Source organism: Callithrix jacchus, chromosome 4 (assembly GCF_049354715.1).
Source record: "Callithrix jacchus isolate 240 chromosome 4, calJac240_pri, whole genome shotgun sequence".
Classification (NCBI taxonomy): Eukaryota; Metazoa; Chordata; class Mammalia; order Primates; family Cebidae; genus Callithrix; species Callithrix jacchus.
Window position 1 is genome coordinate 170,678,939 of NC_133505.1, and position 17,721 is coordinate 170,696,659.

The window sequence follows — 17,721 nt, forward strand, 5'->3', positions numbered from 1 at the left end:
TCATTCTTGGCTAAACATTTTAAGAAAGCCAGGCATAGTCACGTGGGTATCCTAGTGTAATAAATGCAATGAAAATCAATAGGAAGCTGCAGATGCTTAGAAAATTAATCACTTAAGGGACACATGGTGGATCTTTAATCCTTTGAAGGCCTGTCAAGGAAGATGAAGTAGACTTACTCTGTGTGATTCCGGAAAGGAAGAACTAAGAGCAACAGGCGGAAGCTGCATGACGAAATATTACAGCCCAACATAAGAACTTACAATTAGTCAGAGTCTTTTAAAAAATAAGTATATTTCCTTGCAAAGTAGACAACTCTTGATCCCTGGTAGGGCCTCAGGGTCATGGGCTGCAGTCACTGTGGGCATACTATGGAATAGTTTGGTGCCTTACCATGTGGCAGAGATGGCTGTTTGTCCACGGAAATTTAGCCTTTCCCAACCACAGAAAAAAATTGTCCCTAAGAAATGGCTGCTGAGCTGGGGAACTCCACTTCTCAGCCTTGTTTCCAAACAGTTGGGGTCCTGTGAGAAGTTCTCACCATTAGAATGTGAGCAGAAGCCACATTGTCATTTCTGAGCCGTAGCAGTTAGGGAGCCGATGGCCATCAGCACCCTCTACCCCTCCCTCTGCGGTTTGGATACTGAGGACTTGGAATCACAGGAAGGCCGGCAGCTCAGGTCTTGAAAGCTACCCACAGACCAGGAACACGTGCCCAAGATGGATACAGGAGCCAGCCATAAGCTACTGTCCTCTGGGGATTTATTTACTTTTTACAGCGGCTACCTTTACCTGCTAATAATGTCTTCTTCCAAATGGAAAGACACTGTTGATTCTCAGTACCTATGTGTTATTTCTGAAACTGATGAATCACATAGGAATTCTAAAAATATCTTTTTTCAGGTATGGATTTCCTAGGACAAATGGTCAGGAATCTGACTTGTTTCCGCCCTAGTTAAGTTTGGGTAGTTTAAGCCAAACCTTCCCAAACAGTTAAATTGGAAGATGTAATTCAGCAGGCGAGAAGCTCCTTACTTCACATGCCCTCCGAGTCATTTTTAGGGTACCCTACAGTTCTTGGGCAGCGTGGGGGACACTGGATCTTGCATTGTTTCCTAATTTCTTCAATTTTTATTGAAAAATAAAATGGGGCCACAGGCAACAAAAGAGACCCTAATAGGGACTAGGATGATAATTTCACTATTGGGTGAGGGCCAGGTATAATATATATATATATATATATATATATATTTTTTTTTTTTTTTTTTTTTGAGATGGAGTTTTGCTCTTGTTGCCCTGGCTGGAGTGCAATAGCACCATCTCTGCTCACTGCAACTTCCACCTCCTGGGTTCAAGTGATTCTCCTGGCTCAGCCTCCCAAGCAGCTGGGATTATAGGCATGCACTACTACGCCTGGCTAGTTTTTGTATTTTTAGTAGAGATGAGATTTCTCCATGTTGGTCAGGCTGGTCTCGAACTCCCGACCTCAGGTGATCAGCCCGCCTCAGCTTCCTAAAGTGCTGGGATTGCAGGCATGAGCCACTGCGCCTGTGAGGGACAGGCATGTATTAACCAGAAACCATACTCCAAGACTTTTCCTGAAGGACAGCTGAGAACATCTGCCTCCTCAGACTTGCCAGGGCACAACAGGTGTGGTCTGTGAAGCTGGGTTTCTTCTGTGCACACATCATTCTTTTTTTCCTTTATAATGGACACTGAATTTCTGTGTAACTGTGAGGGCTGGAGCCACGCTTAACACCAAAATAGCACGAGGGGTGCTTGAGCGCAACCTCGGTTAAACATTTACATCATTAAACCATGCTTCATGGCCACCAGGAATTATGTATTGAAATTGTTGGGTTGAAAATAGGGGTCATCTTTTGTAGAGCAGGGGCCCGAGGCAACAAGAGGTTAATCCTTTATCAGGGGCGGTGTCAACCCACGGCAAAACCTGGTTCAGAAGCCAGCGTGTTTATTTCCCTTTGCCGCGCTCAGTTGGACTCAGAGAATGTTATTGCTAAAAGATGAAACCTTTATCTCAAGCCAGATTCCTGCGGAGGGAGGGGAAGGGATGAACAACCAGCTTGTTTTTCTGTTGTGTGCTCAGTCTAATCTATATATTCACACAGATCTGTATTTAGCACATGTCTGGTCATAGAGTTTTGCGTCCAGAGTAGCATATGCAGTTCTTTATGGAGATACCAGCAAAGAGCAGGGATGGTTTTCGTCCAAGTTAGTATCGGGGGCTCTAGTTCTCGCTGCTCCTCTGGATCAGGTGGGGAAGAACCTGCCTGCTCTGGAAACTGATGCTGTCTTTCTCATGGTTGTGGTGGTGCGAGGGGGTCTGTCGTCAGCAGGCAGAAGTGGGGCTCGCTTGGGGCTCTGGTGAGTCAATGCTGTCGATATGGATCTGAGCTTTAGCTTTTCTTTGACTAAAGAGATGGCTCTCCTGGATCATGAAGCCTTCAGAAGTGGTGTCAGCATTTTTCCCTTGCAGGAAGCGTGAGTGGGGCCAGTGCTGAGGAGCTGAGCTCTCTGACCTCTGGGGTCCTTCTCATGCTCACAGTCTGCGGGCTAGGACTCCAAACTGTACTCACGCTGCCCCGGCCAGAGGCACTGCTCATTTCGATGAGCATAATTGAAAGATTCTTTGCATTGAGAGCTGCCTGTTTCTTGGAGAAGCCCAACCACTGGGACTTTGTGATTCTTGTGTGGCCGGCCCAGATGTGACAAAAATATTAAGCCAACATCACCGGCTGCCCTGCTGCCACCACGTTGTCCCTCACCTAAATACCTACCTCCACCTCTTTGGGAACAGCCCTGGTGGGTCTGGCAGCCTGCAGGGCCCCTCCTTGGGTGCTCAGCCACGTGTGGCTCTGTGTGGCTGCCCTGCGCCGAGGCTGCGGGTTCCAGGAGGATCCACTGCCTCTGGGCATGTCCTTTTCGTTGTGTCTGAGGATGTGCAGGGGTGGGTGTGCTGTGTGTGAACATGCAAACGTGTGACTACAGCTGTTGTTGGGGTTCCTCAGGCCTTCCTCGGATCTGGGGACCCTCAGACATGTGGACACCCATGCCCCTGGCTCCCTCTAGTGGTGTGCAGACCCCGTCCTGAAGTTTGCTTCCTGAGTCCCTGGTGTGAGTAGGTCTGGAATCTCTCTATGTTCCAGGAGCCCTGGGAACGCCCAGAGAGGTACCGGTGTCTCATCCCAAAGGTGCTGCGTGCCAGGGAGTCCTGCAAGCCCTGGAGAAGGGTCTTGTTCTTCTCTGCTTCAAGTTCAATGTCCTGCCAGTGCCCTTACCCTAGTCTTTTGCCTTGGAGATTGCATTTGGGGTTTCTTACCTTCGCTGGCCTATTTCGCAGCCCAAAGTAAAGGGGCAGACATCTCCATCCCCTGGGCTGGAGCCAGCACCAGAGCACCCCAACCCCCAGCTCTTGTCTTTGACATTTTGGGTTGAATCTTACCGTCATGTCCCAGAAATTGTTCAGCAAATTTTAATCCCTGTAATTCTCAAACAACTCTGAGAAACACCACCACCACCGATGATATAAACCAAAACAGCAACCACAGGCTCAAAATGGAACAAGGCAAACTGGGGCATTTGCTGAGAATTGGGAATTCCTTAATTTTATCTTTTTGCTTAAATTCTATTTTTTTAAAATCAAAGAAATAGGGATTTTCTCATGTTTCTAAGACAGCACTTACGGGATCTCTGTTAGGTTCAGTGGACTGGCACCCTGGAAGGAGCACAGTGGGGTGGCTCAGTGGACTGGCACCCTGGAAGGAGCACAGTGGGGCGGCTCAGTGGACTGGCACCCCAGAAGGAGCACAGTGGGGTGGCTCAGTGGACTGGCACCCCGGAAGGAGCACAGTGGGGCACCTCAGTGGACTGGCACCCCGGAAGGAGCACAGTGGGGTGGCTCAGTGGACTGGCACCCCGGAAGGAGCACAGTGGGGTGGCTTTGGACTGGTACCCCGGAAGGAGCACAGTGGGGCGGCTCAGTGGACTGGCACCCCAGAAGGAGCACAGTGGGGTGGCTAAGAGGGTGAGCTGTTGGTCTAGTCTATCTGCGCTCAGGGGCTGGCCCTGCCATTAACTTGCCATGTGGTTTTCAGCAAGCTATTAAACATGTGCTCCTCAGTGTCTTCATCTGAAAAACGTACCTGCCTGCAGTCTCCTGGGAGGGTTAATGGAGATATTACCTGGAACTACCATTACCTGACATTCAATAATGTTAGCTGTTATTAGAACCAAGAGAGCACCCAAAACATACACTTCCATCAACTGTTGCTTCGACACGTTTGTGCCTCAATATCTCGCCAAAGTCAAACGAATTTGGCTTCTGGAAATTGAGAAAAAGGAGAGCAGTCTTTCTGAGACCTGATTTGCCAAACACCAGCTCACCGTGTGTTTGCGGCTGATGCAACTGTTGGAAACAAGAGGCTGGAGAGAGCCGGATGCCTGCCGAGTGGAGTCATGGGATGGGCTTTATTTGTAGACGGCTGATTACGTTCTGACCCAAGTTATCTTGGGATGGCTTTTAAGTGGCCTGTGTGAGATGCGTTTTGGGCTGAAGCCCGGCTCTTGGAGAACAGGTGTCCACCGAGAGCATTGGCACTGGCCTTGGAAACTTTGTGGGAGACAAAACCTGGGTTTAATCCAACAGTCCTCAGGTCCCCCACCTCGGGGAAAGGCCCACTGGGCAGTGGTCTCAGACCTAAAAGTAGGGACACTGGCTATGAATGGTGGGGTGGAAAAAAACACACGATGGTTTCCAAAGCTTGTCAGTTGCCAATGTTTTATGAAAGTAAAACATTATGATGAGGAGCTGGGGAATCAATGCTTCCAATAGATGAGGTGACGCTGATTTGGCGCTTGTGATAACGTGTTCAGTATTCAGCTCGTCCGTCAAACCAAGCCTCTTGAAGCCCGCAGTCCCAAGGAGCAGAGCTGGTAAGTCTGAGCAGCTTTCCCGAGTCACTCAGTTCTGGGACCCAGCAGCAACCACGTGCTCCCTGTTGCCTGTCCTGATCCCTGCTTCCATTGGGACCTATTCCTGCTTTCTCTCTGAATGCTGAGATGATATATTTTTCCCATGTTGTAAGCCTGTATTTTTCCAGGAGCCTAACTGTAAAGAGTAGTCAGACTTGGAGGAAATGGTCACGAAATTTGAATCAGAAACGCGTCTCCTCTAGTGGATATGAGAGGGAATGGTGCACTTGCTTCCTAGAGGTCTCCTTTCTATATCCTCCAGACCTTTTATAAAAGAAAGGAGTGAAGGGAAGAATGAAAATGTGCCAGCGACTGTTTCACTTCTTTCAGCTCCCATCCCTCATGTTGACATGGACCAACATAGATTTATGGTGAGCTCCAGAGTCTGGGACTAGTCCCCACTGTCAAAGTCTGGGGCCTACAGTGTGAGGAGAGCAGATGTCCGTGAGAACCCAGCATTGAGATCCCTTTTATTCAAACGCCAGTCAAGTCAAAGCTTGCCTCCACAGCCCGCCTCATGCTCCCTCTCAACAGGGCCACACACTTGCTTCTCCTTCCAGAGGAGGGGCGTCCCCTGCCCCACGCTGCTGGAAGAGGCGCTTGGAACACTTTCTCTTTTGCTTCTCTTTTTTGGGAGGCGGTTGTCATTGGCTTCGAGCATGGCCGGGAGTGAGTTGCCTAATAGTTATGTGGTACTTCTCAGGCGCTGTCACCCAAATATGGAACTGTGGCAGCAGGAATACCTTATGAAAATAGCATGAAATGTGTAATGTGCCATAAATAAACAGAAAGAGACCGCCAGGAAGCTGTGCTAATCACCGCTTTGATGTCGCCCGAATTACTGTATTTTTTAAGGGCCTCGTGTTTCTGCCTGCTTGTTTTGACTCAGCTGCCACTGCTCTGTGAAAGGTTGGATTCAGTTTTCCAGCTCCTCTCCCCTTCGCGGTGACAGCTGTTGTCCCTTGACTCACAGGAAAGCGATGTCTCCACCCTTCCCCGGCTCCCAGCCCTTTCCTGGCAGGACTCCTGCGAACCTCACTCTTCGTCCCTGCCCTGAGGTGGCCGAGGGTGAGGACGGCTGCCTGGCCCGAGTCCAGGCGCTCCCAAGGTTCCTGTGTCATTGGCCAGCCTGTCCCAGGACTCTGCAGCAACCGTCCTATTTTTAATCGCTGGCAACCTGGTGTTGTCTTACTTGGCCATGACATGCCGGGAAGTGGAAGTTTGGCTTGACTTGTGTAGCAAGGAGCATGGAGGAGCATACGCCCCTTGCCACGTGGAGCTTGCAGGAAGAAAGCCCCAGACCCTTCCGTTTCGGGTTGTCAGGGTTCTTTGGCTTTGCCTACACCCTGGCAGCCACTCAGAACAAAATCCCAATCCTGAATTGCTTCTCATGAGTCTACACGCTCTTAGTTTGATAAGAGCTCAAGGCTGCCTTCCTTGATCTTAGGATTCTGTGATGTCACAAAGCACAGGTTCTCCTTCCTGTAGCTACCCAGGTAACCACTTGCCCGGGTGACCTCTGGGCAGCCCTGGTGCAAGTTCCGTCCACGCCCGGGGCCATCCCGGCTCCGCTGCGGGGTCCAGGAACGCCCTCTTGTGGTTGGAAGAGCTTTTACAGACTTTAGTTTTTTAAAAAATAATTACATTTTTAAACATTTTCCCAATTTTTGTGTTTTATCTAATCTTGGGAGTGAAAAATGGTAGTTTTTGGTCTGAGGATAAGTAGGGGAAAGAGAGAGAAATCAGAGGTTTTAGCATCATCGTCGTGGCCGTATTCAAGCCCAGTCAGTGGAGATTTCCCCTGCCCAGTGTGGACGTTGAAGATGTCTCTTTAATGCTCTGTTTGTCTTCTGGATTCTTTCTCCTCACCTTGGTTAACTGTGTCAAAATTAAGCTAAATTTTCTTGAAACACTTTGTTTAGTTTTGTCCCTGCTTCATTCAAAAAATGTTCAAAGCTGCTATCTGGATAGTTTAAAGGCTGAACCCTCCATAGGCTCAAGGTTCCTCCAGGGTCTTCATAAACCGAGTTCCTCCTCTCCCAGGAGCGTCTCTGTGCATCCCACCGTGAGGTCTTCCCTGCCTGGCCCTTTGTGGAGGCTTCCACTTTAATCCCTCGAAGCTTGCAATTTGTGCGATTTTGGTGCTTTTATCTTTTGAAGACAATGATCTGTCACCCTATCTAGATGATCTCTCCTGGGAAGGGGCCAGCTCTTCACTTTTTCTTCCTCTTTGGTTCATATCAACAGCAGCAGCAATGGTGATGGTGATATGTGTGGCTCTTTCACTGCTCACCAGGCACTGGCGTAGCTCTGCGTGAGCATCGGTTTAGCTGACCTCACGGAACGTTGTGGCATCTGCATTATGAGTCCCATGAGGCAGCTGGAGCAGCAGAGGTGCAGACAGGTCATGGAGGTTGTCCTGGTTGGAGGTGGGAAGGAGAGGAGGCCAGGGTGGCATGCAGCTGCGCTCCTGACTGTCGTCTCACCATCTTACAAAAGACCCTGTGATGTGAGTTTGTTTTGACAGTCATGGTTGCAAACATAATGCTGAAAGGTTCAAGTTCTGCTTTCAGAGAACTTGTGCTCGTGTGTGTGTGTTTTACATTTTGGTGTGTGATAAGAGCAGTTGACAAAATGTGTCCTTTTAAAGTTCGCATACTATATTGTTAATGACAGTGTTGTTTTTGTGCAGCAGGTCTCTAGAACTGCATTCATTTTGCATAACGGAAACCTTGTATGCACCGAGCAAAAAGTCCCCGTTTCCCCCTAGTCCCAGCCACAATGCTATTCTCTGCTTCTATGAGTTTGACTGTTTTAGATACCTCATATCAAAGGTAATGCTGTATAAGTGAAATTATACAGTATTTGTCTTTTGTAGAGTTTGTTTTTTGAAAAGGTTACAGCAATTAGACATCTTGCTAAATCTCCCCACTCCACTTCAAGTATCATGCGATTCCCTGGCTTCCATCTGCTCACATGCAACCATGCCCCCAAGATGAGAGAGATGCTTTGCTCTTTTGCTTGTCTACTAAAGGTCCTTGCTTTGCACGTTGTATTTGGTAAACCCTCCGTAGGTATTTGTGAATTGTATTTGAACTTCCTCTCAAATCCAGGTACTAGAGAACAGTGCTTCAGTCACTGCGAGGGCAGAACCTCAACTTCCCCAGTACTTACGATAAGGCTTTGTGGACGGCAGGTAATCTTTGCCACAAGTAAAACTGCATTATCTCAGCTTAGAGTTAAATCTCTATTTAAGATGTCTGAAGTCTACTTGAGGGTCTGTAATTACCTGCAAGTGCTGAAGGGCTCAAGAGCTCAATTTTCTTTTCAACCTTCATTTTGAAATTTTGAGACCCTTTTGAATCTTGGTATTTTGTGAGCTATCACTGAGGGGCTTGTCTAGATAACACGATGAGTTCTCCCACGGCTGATCCAGTGGCAGTATTTTCCTAGGCACTGATTGAAAGCCCCCATTACGGGGGAACTCAAAGTTACAATGCTTTGTGGGCCAGCGAAAGATAAACTGTTGGACAGAATTTGCTGAAGCAAGAAACATCAAATGGTAGGGATGAATACAATTTAGAAGGAAAGGAGTCAGTGACAAGATATTTTGTATGTGGTTGGAAGTTGAAAGGAGAATTTAAAACCCAGTGAAGTCCCCAAGGTACCCATTAATAGCCTATTTCATGTGTTTGATTCTTGCAAAGCGTAGATATTATGCTACAGAGTCTCCTAAAATTAAAGAGATATGGCTGAAAAATATCACATTTAATTTATGCATTCTTCAGGTTTTTGGATTTTTAAACCTGAAACTTTTCTGTTATTTATTTTTTTGCTTGCATTGGTATTGGCAGAGAGATTTGCCTACATTTTAACTTGAGAGCATGTTATTTTTTCCCTAGGCCAGAAAACAAACCAAATAGTAGGGTATTTTCATTTTTCTACCTCCAAAAATCCTTGGTTGAATTCTCTTTCCCTCCTTATTCGCAATTCATTTTATCAAAGAAAGATACACCTGGGGAAGATGCTCCCAGGAGACCTCTCTTACCTATGTCTGCGTAAAGACTCTGAGCTCAGGACCTGAAAAACCACCTCATGAGGCCTGGTGGCCATTTTCCTTTTGTTCTCTCTGGAATCTCCTCTCTTTTAAGTCCTCTCTCTTGAGTTCCCATTTCTCTGTTGAGAATTATCTCTCGTTCCCAGTGACTTCTGCCCTCAGGCACCTGCACCGTTTCCCTTCTCAGGGGAAAATATCAGATGGAAGACGGGCCCAGGTCCATTTGCCAGTCTCACTCTTTCATGTATCTCAGCAAATCAACTTTTCTCAGAAATTCCACATCTTTTCCATCCTGGAAACTGGCACACATATGTTCTTATTTTATTTGCATATAGGGAATAATAGTTTCCAAAATCCTTATCTAAGTTGGGACTGTACTTTTTTTTAATTGATTCCTTAAGTTTTGGTTAAAGTCTTCTTTTCTGTTCAGAATGTCCCTCCTTCTATGACTAATTCAAAATGCTCTGAACAGGTGACCTCAGAAGCAAGTATCACAGAAATGGAAGCCATCAGAGTAAACTATGGAGAAAACACATTCTTAAAAAAATCAAATGGAAAATGGAGGAGCCTGTTAGGTGTTCACACGGCTCAGCCAGCTAATAGGCTGCACTGCTGGAATTTGAACCAGGATATTTCCAGCTTCAGAGCTTCCTTCATTCCAGTGCATGTGAGTGCGGTCGAAGTCAAGGGAGAGCAGATGAACAGTTGTAGCTGAATGTGTTTGGACAGGGGATGTGTGGGCAGGGAATGCCGGGGAGAGAAAGTGAAGGGAGCGAAGCTGAGCCACAGACAAGAACTCTGAGACCAGCAGAGGAGGAGGCGATGTCTTTGAATGTCGTTCTCCTGGACTTCAGAGGCATTGACGGGATTTCCCATGTGACTTCATGACTGATTTAAAGTGTGAAATCACTTGAATGAATATTTACAAGATGTGTTTATAGGGCCGGGTGTAGTGGCTCATATCTGTAATCCCAGCACTTTGGGAGGCCGAGGCAAGCAGATCACAAGTTCAGGAGTTTGAGACAACCCTGGCCAACATGGTGAAACCCCGTCTCTACTAAAAATACAAAAATAAGCTGGGCATGGTGGCGGTCCCCTGTAATCCCAGCTACTCGGGAGGATGAGGCAGGAGAATTGCTTGAACCTGGGAGAAAGAGGTTGCAGTGAGCCAAGTGGTGCCATTACACTCCAGCCTGGGTGACAGAACGACACTCCCATCTCAAAAAAAAAAAAAAAAAAAAAAAAAAAGGTGTATTTATCAAAAGTACAGAGATATTGCAATTTCAGCATGAATATATGGAATGTTAAGAGTCAGGATTTCCAAACAGCTCAAAAATGTGGATAATGTCCTAACCCTAACAAGATGAATTTAATCAAATAAATGTAAAAGCATGTCCTTGTGTTAAAACAAATCCAACTGCAAAAACACTGAAGAGACATAGCTAAATAGTAAGATATGTGAGAGTTTCAAAGATCTTGCCAGCCCAACCCTGCTAGAAACTGTGAGTGTGAGGGGGCAGCACACATGCCACATTCGCTCGCGTTGATAGATGGAGGAGGTGCAGGGCAGGGTTGCACAGGCTACTGCAAGGTCAAGTACATGCAGAATTCAGTTCCTGGGATGAAAGAATGGCACACAGGAAAGGTAATAGCTGGGACCTGAAGTCTGATCAAGAGAAGACTCAGTGGGGAGATGAGAGCTGCTGTGAAATACTTACAGGACCACCATAGGGGAGAGGGACGGAAATCGTTCAGGGAGCTCTAGAGGGCAGGCTGCTTTCAGTGGGGGAAATGATAGAGAATTGATTTCAATTCATTCCAGGGAAGAAGAATGTTCTCACAGTTACAGCTGTCCAGTGACTGAACGGGCTGCCTCACAGTGTAGTAATGAGAACTACGGCCTACTTAAGAAAATTTAATTACCAGGAAGTGCCCAAGTGCTCAATTTTAGTTCTAATCCTCTTTGAAGAACTTAAAAATAGTACTTATCCATGTGGTCTGCTATATTAGTAAGTGACAGTGCCTTTCGTACCTTATACGATTGGTTTTCATATTACTTTTTAAGTTATTTTCTTTTTTAAAGGCAGAAACAATGTTCTTTCGGTTGACTTACGAATAATTGTGTTGACTACTTCCCCTGGAGAGCTATGAGCCTTTATGTGTGTTTGATATTGAAAAAAGTAGGGTCGTTGCTAAATGCTTCTTTCTCGTGGTGAAAGCTGACATTGAGATTGGTGGTGACGAGGCTTCCTAGCCTGTGTCTTTGCTGCTGCACTGCAGTTGTCTGTCGACTTGTGTGTCTCTGTCACCTGATGGTAATTTTTGTGAGCACAGTAGCTTTGTCTTAATATCCTTCATAGTCCCAAACATTGGGCCATAGTAATTATTCAATTAAGGTTTTTTTTTTAGAAAAATGAATAAATGTTTTACTAGAGATACTCAGGTAGACTATAAATAAATAAGTAAATAAACAAATCAACCTGAAATGCTGTAAATTGATTCGTATCCCAGGCCAAAGTTGAGTCTCAGACCATAATGCATTCTCACCTCTAAGATTGTGTGGTTATGTCCTCAGCTTTGTTCTAGGCACTTACATGTGGAGGGGATTCCGAGGAAGATAGAGATTTTTGTGGAAGGGCCAGCAGAGCAAACAAGGAGCGGGGTAGCCACAGAGAGGGTTCTGTGGAAGATGTGAGCTGTGAGCTGGGCAAAACAAGTGTGGAATTTGGGCTGGCAGTGAGTACTGGGGAAGCCAAAGTAGCTTAAGTGGATTGCATGGAATTAGAAAGGAGTGGGCTACATGACCATAACGAGCTGTGGTTTCTAGAGCAATCCACTTAGGACCAGCGCTGAGAGATCTGGATTACGGTGGGGCCAGGGAGGGAGTGGGATTGAAGCTGGAGGAGAAAATCCAATGGATGTTGCCAGGGCTCCCAAGAGTACTAGAAACTGACATTATCTGTTTTGAAAAATGAGAAACTGGTTTTCCTGCACATCGAACTATCCATGTGAAGAAAGTAGCGTGGTTTGCAGAGTGAAGAAAACCAAATTAAAAAATTAAATATGTGAGGCTGTCTGTTCTGCTTCAGAATCGTGTGCAGAGAACTAAATCACAAACAAACTTCCCTTCCTACCTGACCCTCATCCCACTTTGCTGTACCTGAGGACAAGTGTTTAGCATCACAGCATGCTAATGATGGCAGATGATTTGAGAATGTCCGCTCCACTTCCCTCAGGAAACAAAGGCTGAGTATCCGTGGTTAGTTAGAAGTGAACGAGGACTCAAATCAAAGTCTCTCTACTATTTTGTCAGAGCGTTCTCTGCACCCATTGATGAAACTGCTGCCCCCAAACACTGAAGTTGGCTGAGTCAAATGGTAAGTGAACCCCAGCTGTATTAGTTCATTTTCACCCTGCTGATAAAGACATACCTGAGACTGGGTAATTTATAAAGAAAAAGAGGTTTAATGGACTCACAGTTCCACAGGGCTGGGGAGGCCTCACAATCATGGCAGAAGGTGAAAGGCACATCTAACATGGTGGCAGGCAAAAGAGAATGAGAGCCAAGTGAATGGGGTTTCCCCTGATAAAACCATCAGATCTGATGAGACTCATTCACTACTATGAGAACAGTATGGGGGAAACCGCCCCTGTGATTCAATTATCTCCCACTGGGTGCCTCCCATAACATGTGGGAATTATGGGAGCTACAATTCAAGATGATATTTGGGTGGGGACACAGCCAGACCATATCACCAGCCTTCCAGTAATCTGTGTGATATGCATATAGGAGACAGAACTGTAAAAAGACACAGGGTGGCACAGGGTGGCAGAGAAGGGCCTGGTGAGGAAGGTGGGAGGCAGCTGCTTGGAGCCCAGGGCGCTGGTGACCGGCCAGAAACGTGTTTGGCACCACGTAGGCCGTAGCTTGCTTCAGCCTTAGACCAGCCTCTGAGGTGGAGCTGACCCCGCTTAAAAGGATGGAAATGCAGGTCAAACAAGTGGAGTCACCTGGCCAGGGCCACACAGCCAGGAAGCGGCAGAGCCGCATCCCCAGCTGGGAGCAGTGGTGAGGGCCATGCTGTGTGCTCTGTCCCCATGAGCTTCTCGGTGGTGATGTGGGGTGTGGTGTGGACGTTTGTGTGCTGTGGTATTTATTTGAGTCTGAACGGTTCCCGCCTCAACTCTGCGTGCGAATCCCCTAAGTCTTAGTACCTCACACCGGTCCTTATTTGGAGAAAGGACCTTGCAGAGGAAAGCAAGTTCAAATGAAGTCGTGGCCCTAATCCCATGTGACTGGGGTGCTCATAAAAGGGAGAAAGTTAGAGAATGCTACGTGAGCCGGAAGACAGTCATCTCTCTGCAAGCCAAGGAGAGGGGCCTGGAGCTGGTCCTTCTTCACATGCCACTGACACCTTGATTTCTTGGGTTCCAGCCTTCATAACTGTGAGACAATTAGTTTCTGTCATTTATGCCACCCAGCCTGCGGTACTTTGTAATGTAATTTGTAATATTGTGGTGTTATGGTGTAATTAGTTTTTATTGACCTTCTTCATTGAAAGATGTTTTTCCGAGTTTCACATAAAGCTAAGTAATGTGAAGCTTTCTTTTCCTTATGGTGGTAAAATATATATGTAACATAAAATTTTCTATTTTAACTATTTTTAAATGTAGTTTCTGTGGCATTAAGTGCATTTACAATGGTGTTCAACCAACGCCACTATACATTTCTCAAAGTTTTTATCACCCAGACAGAAACTCTCGGGCAGAGCTTTCTAAATCCATCGCAAAGTTTATTTATGCTTAAGGCACCCATTTCTGCATATTTCTGAAGGTGCCTGTAAGAAATAGGTTTGTGCCCATCTCAAATACCACTATTCTTAGCTGGCAACCGAAATCAATGGCACATAAAGAAAGATGCTAGCGGCCAGGCACGGTGGCTCATGCTCGTAATACCAGCACTTTGGAGGGCTGGGGCAGGTGCATGATGAGGTCAGGAGTTCGAGATCAGCCTGGCCAACACTGTGAAACCCAGTCTCTACTAAAAATACAAAAATTAGCTGGGCGTGGTGGTGGGCACCTGTAATCCCAGCTGCTTGGGAGGCTGAGGCAGGAGAATCGCTTGAACCTGGGAGGTGAAGGTTGCAGTGAGCTGAGATTGTGCCACTGCATTCCAACCGTGGCAACAGAGCCAGACTCCATCTCTTAAAAAAAAAAAAAAAAAAGATGCTAGCTATTAATTCCCCGGAGTGGTTCTTACATTGTCTTCTCCGCTACCCTCTCCTTGTCCCTGATCTCAGACTCTCCCACCGGCTCCAGGCAGACTCCCGCAGCAGGGCCTCTGCTCTGCCCTGGAGTGGTCTTCTCAGATCACAGATGGTACATCCTCAGTTCTTTTCGGTTTCGGTTTACACATCACTCCTCAGAGACACCTTCCCTGATGACCCACCTCAAATGCCATGTGCCCACTCATACTCTGCTTCTTTTTCTTTTTTGTGAGAGTCTCACTCCATTGCCCAGGCTGGAGTGCAGTGATCTTGACTCACTGCAGCCTCAATCTCCCCAGGCTCAGGTGATCCTCCCACCTCACCCTCCCAAGTAGCTGGGACCAGAGGTGTGTGCCATCAAGCCTGGCCAATTTTTGGTAATTTTTTTTGTAGCAACGGAGTCTTGCTATGTTGCCCAGGCTGCTCTTGAACTCCTGAGCTCAAGCAATCTACCCGCCTTGGCCTCCCAAAGTGCTGGGATTGCAAGTGTGAGCTACCATGCCTACTTTTTAAAAATAACAATGGCCACCACCTGACATCACAGTCTGTCTCCACTTGCCACGTCTTCCTCACTAGAATAAGATGGGGACTTTGCTGGCTGCTGTCTCTTTTCCAGAAGAGCACCTGGCCCCTCATAGGCATTCCGTAGATATCTGTTGAATGAATGTGCTTTTTGTACATCGATACATTCTCAGGAGGAACACTTGGCCTATGCTTGGAAGAGGGGAGCCCCAGCTGGCTTTTCATAATTACAAATCTAACTCCCTGCCAGACCCTGCCTTTCAGCATCCATACCATGTGGACTTTGTCCTTTGTGGATGGCCCTCTGGGTGGTGTTTGTCAGGACAACTCAAGCCTTGGGCAGCCCATTCTTGCCTGGCTCTGGGCAAAGGGCACCCTCCCCTCTCCCTGAATGCTGTTTCTCACTCGGTGGCTCCAGAGTGCCCCTCACCCCAGATGTGGTCAATTCCAGGGTGCCCAAGTGTGAGGCTTACTCGGGGCTTCCTGAGGACCCTTCACTGGGTGTAAGGAGGTGAGGGAAGCAGGGTGCAATTCTCTCCAAAGAAGTTCTCACTTTCCCATCTGCCGTGATCGAACTTTGAGCCTTGGGACAAGGGGTGGTTGTCAGGTCTTCAGAGCAGTTCATGTTGGGAGACAGCGTCACTCCTAAGAACATTCTTGATAGATGGGCTACCCCTTTCTTTAGAATGTGTCAACACTTGACACTCTTGTTATAAACCCTGGGACCTCAGAGGACACTAACACCCCAGGAAAAGTTCCTTTTACCACCCCAGGGTACTATCTCCATCTTCACTCAGCCTTTTCTTCGTCACCGCTGACATCCAACCCTGTGTGTCCACACCAGAGCTGCAGCACTGATCCACTTGGTGCAGCATCCTCAGTGATTCGCCTCCTTGTCATACTCACCTTGCAAGTATAGATGAGGCTCAAATCAATCCAGCTGTCCACCTCATCCAACCTTCCGTGGTGCTGGGCACTGCTGGAGAGAGTTGCATCATCTCAGAGGCTAGTACTGCTCCACCTTATGTGGGATCCACACCCCGCTCAACTTTGTATATAAGTTCCCATAGTGACTTTTTAATGTTGTACTATTTTATCATTTCCAGAAGCGATTTTATTTTTACTGATATACAATAGTTGTACATATTTATGGGGCACAAGTGATACTTTTATATATACATACAATGTGTAATGATCAAATGAGGGTAATTGGGATACCTGAAACATCAAACCTTTATTTTTTCTTTATGTTGGAAACATTCTAATTATTCTCTTCTATCTATTCTGAATGGTTATTGTCAATTACAGTCATTCTATTATACTATCTAACCGTATTTTTCTTCCCAGTAGTCAACCTCATTTCATTCCCCCCACTCCTCCCTCAGGTCCTCCCTTCTCTTTTCAGTCTCTGGTAGCTACCAGTCAACTCTCTGCCTCCATGAGAATACTGTTTCAGCTCCCACATATGAGTGAGTACATGAAGTATGTGTCTTTCTGTGCATTACGGTAATGACGGATGACATGGTTTTTTTTATTTTTACGGCTGAATAATACTCCATTGTGTATATTTACTACATTTTTAAAATCTATTCATCTGTTGATGGACACTTAGGCTAATTCTTTATTTTGGCTATTGTGAATAGTGCTGCAAAAAACATGGGAGTATACATTTCTTTTTGACATACTGATTTCCAAATAGGCTTTTGCTCTATCTCCCAGGCAAAAGTGCACAGTGGTTCTACCATAGTTCACTGTAGCCTTGAACTCCTGGGCTGAAGTAATCCTCCTTCTTTAGCCTCAGGAATACGTAGGACTACAGGTGAGTGCCACTGTACTGAGCTATTTTATCTTATTATTATTATTTGTAGAGACAGTAGCTTGCTATGTTGCCCAGGCTAGTCTTGAACTCCTGGCCTCAAGTGATCCTCCCGCTAGGCTTTTTGCTGCTTTTATGCTACTCTTTTGCTGTTTTGGTGATGATGGCTTTGGCTGTTGAAGGTCTTTTGTGGTTCCATACATATATCAGGATTGCTTTCTCTATTTCTATAAAGAATGTTACTGGTATTTTTATAGGAATTGCATTGAATCTATATATCGCTTTGGGTAGTGCTGACGTTTTAACAATATTAAATCTTCCAATCGATGAACATAGGATATTTTTCCATTTGTAAATGTCCTCTTACATTTATTTCATCAATGTTTTACAGTTTTTCCTATAGAGATTTTTTACTTCTTTGGTTAAGTTTATTTACAGGTATTCTATGTATTTTGTAGCTATTATTAATGGGATTTCTTTATTTCTTTTTTAGCTTGTTTGCTATTGGTGTATATAAATGTTACTGGTTTTCGTATGCTGATTTTACATCCTTCAACTTTACTGATTTTTTTGATTAGTTCTAATAGTTTTTTTTTTTTTGTGGTGTCCTTAGGTTTTTCTAAATATAAAAGCATACCATCTGTGAACAAGAATAATTTGACTTTTTTCTTTCAAATTTGAATGCCCTTTATTTCTTTCTCTTGCCTAATTGCTCTGGCTGGGACTTCCAGTACTATGTTAAATAAAAGTGATGAAAGTGGGCATTCTTACCTTGTTCGAGATCTTAAAAGAAGGGCATTCAGTTTTTCCCCATTCAGTGATAGCTGTGGGTTTGTCACATACAGTCTTTAATGCTTGGAAGTATGTTCCTTCTATATCCAGTTTGTTGAGTTTTTATCGTAAAGGGATGTTAAATTTTGTTGATGTTTCTTCCACATCTATTGAAAGGATTATATAGTGTTTGTCTATGATTCTGTTAATGGAATGCATCACTTTTATTGAATTGGATATGTCAAACTATTCTAACATCCCTGGATGTATTCCACTTAATTATGGTGAATGATTTTTT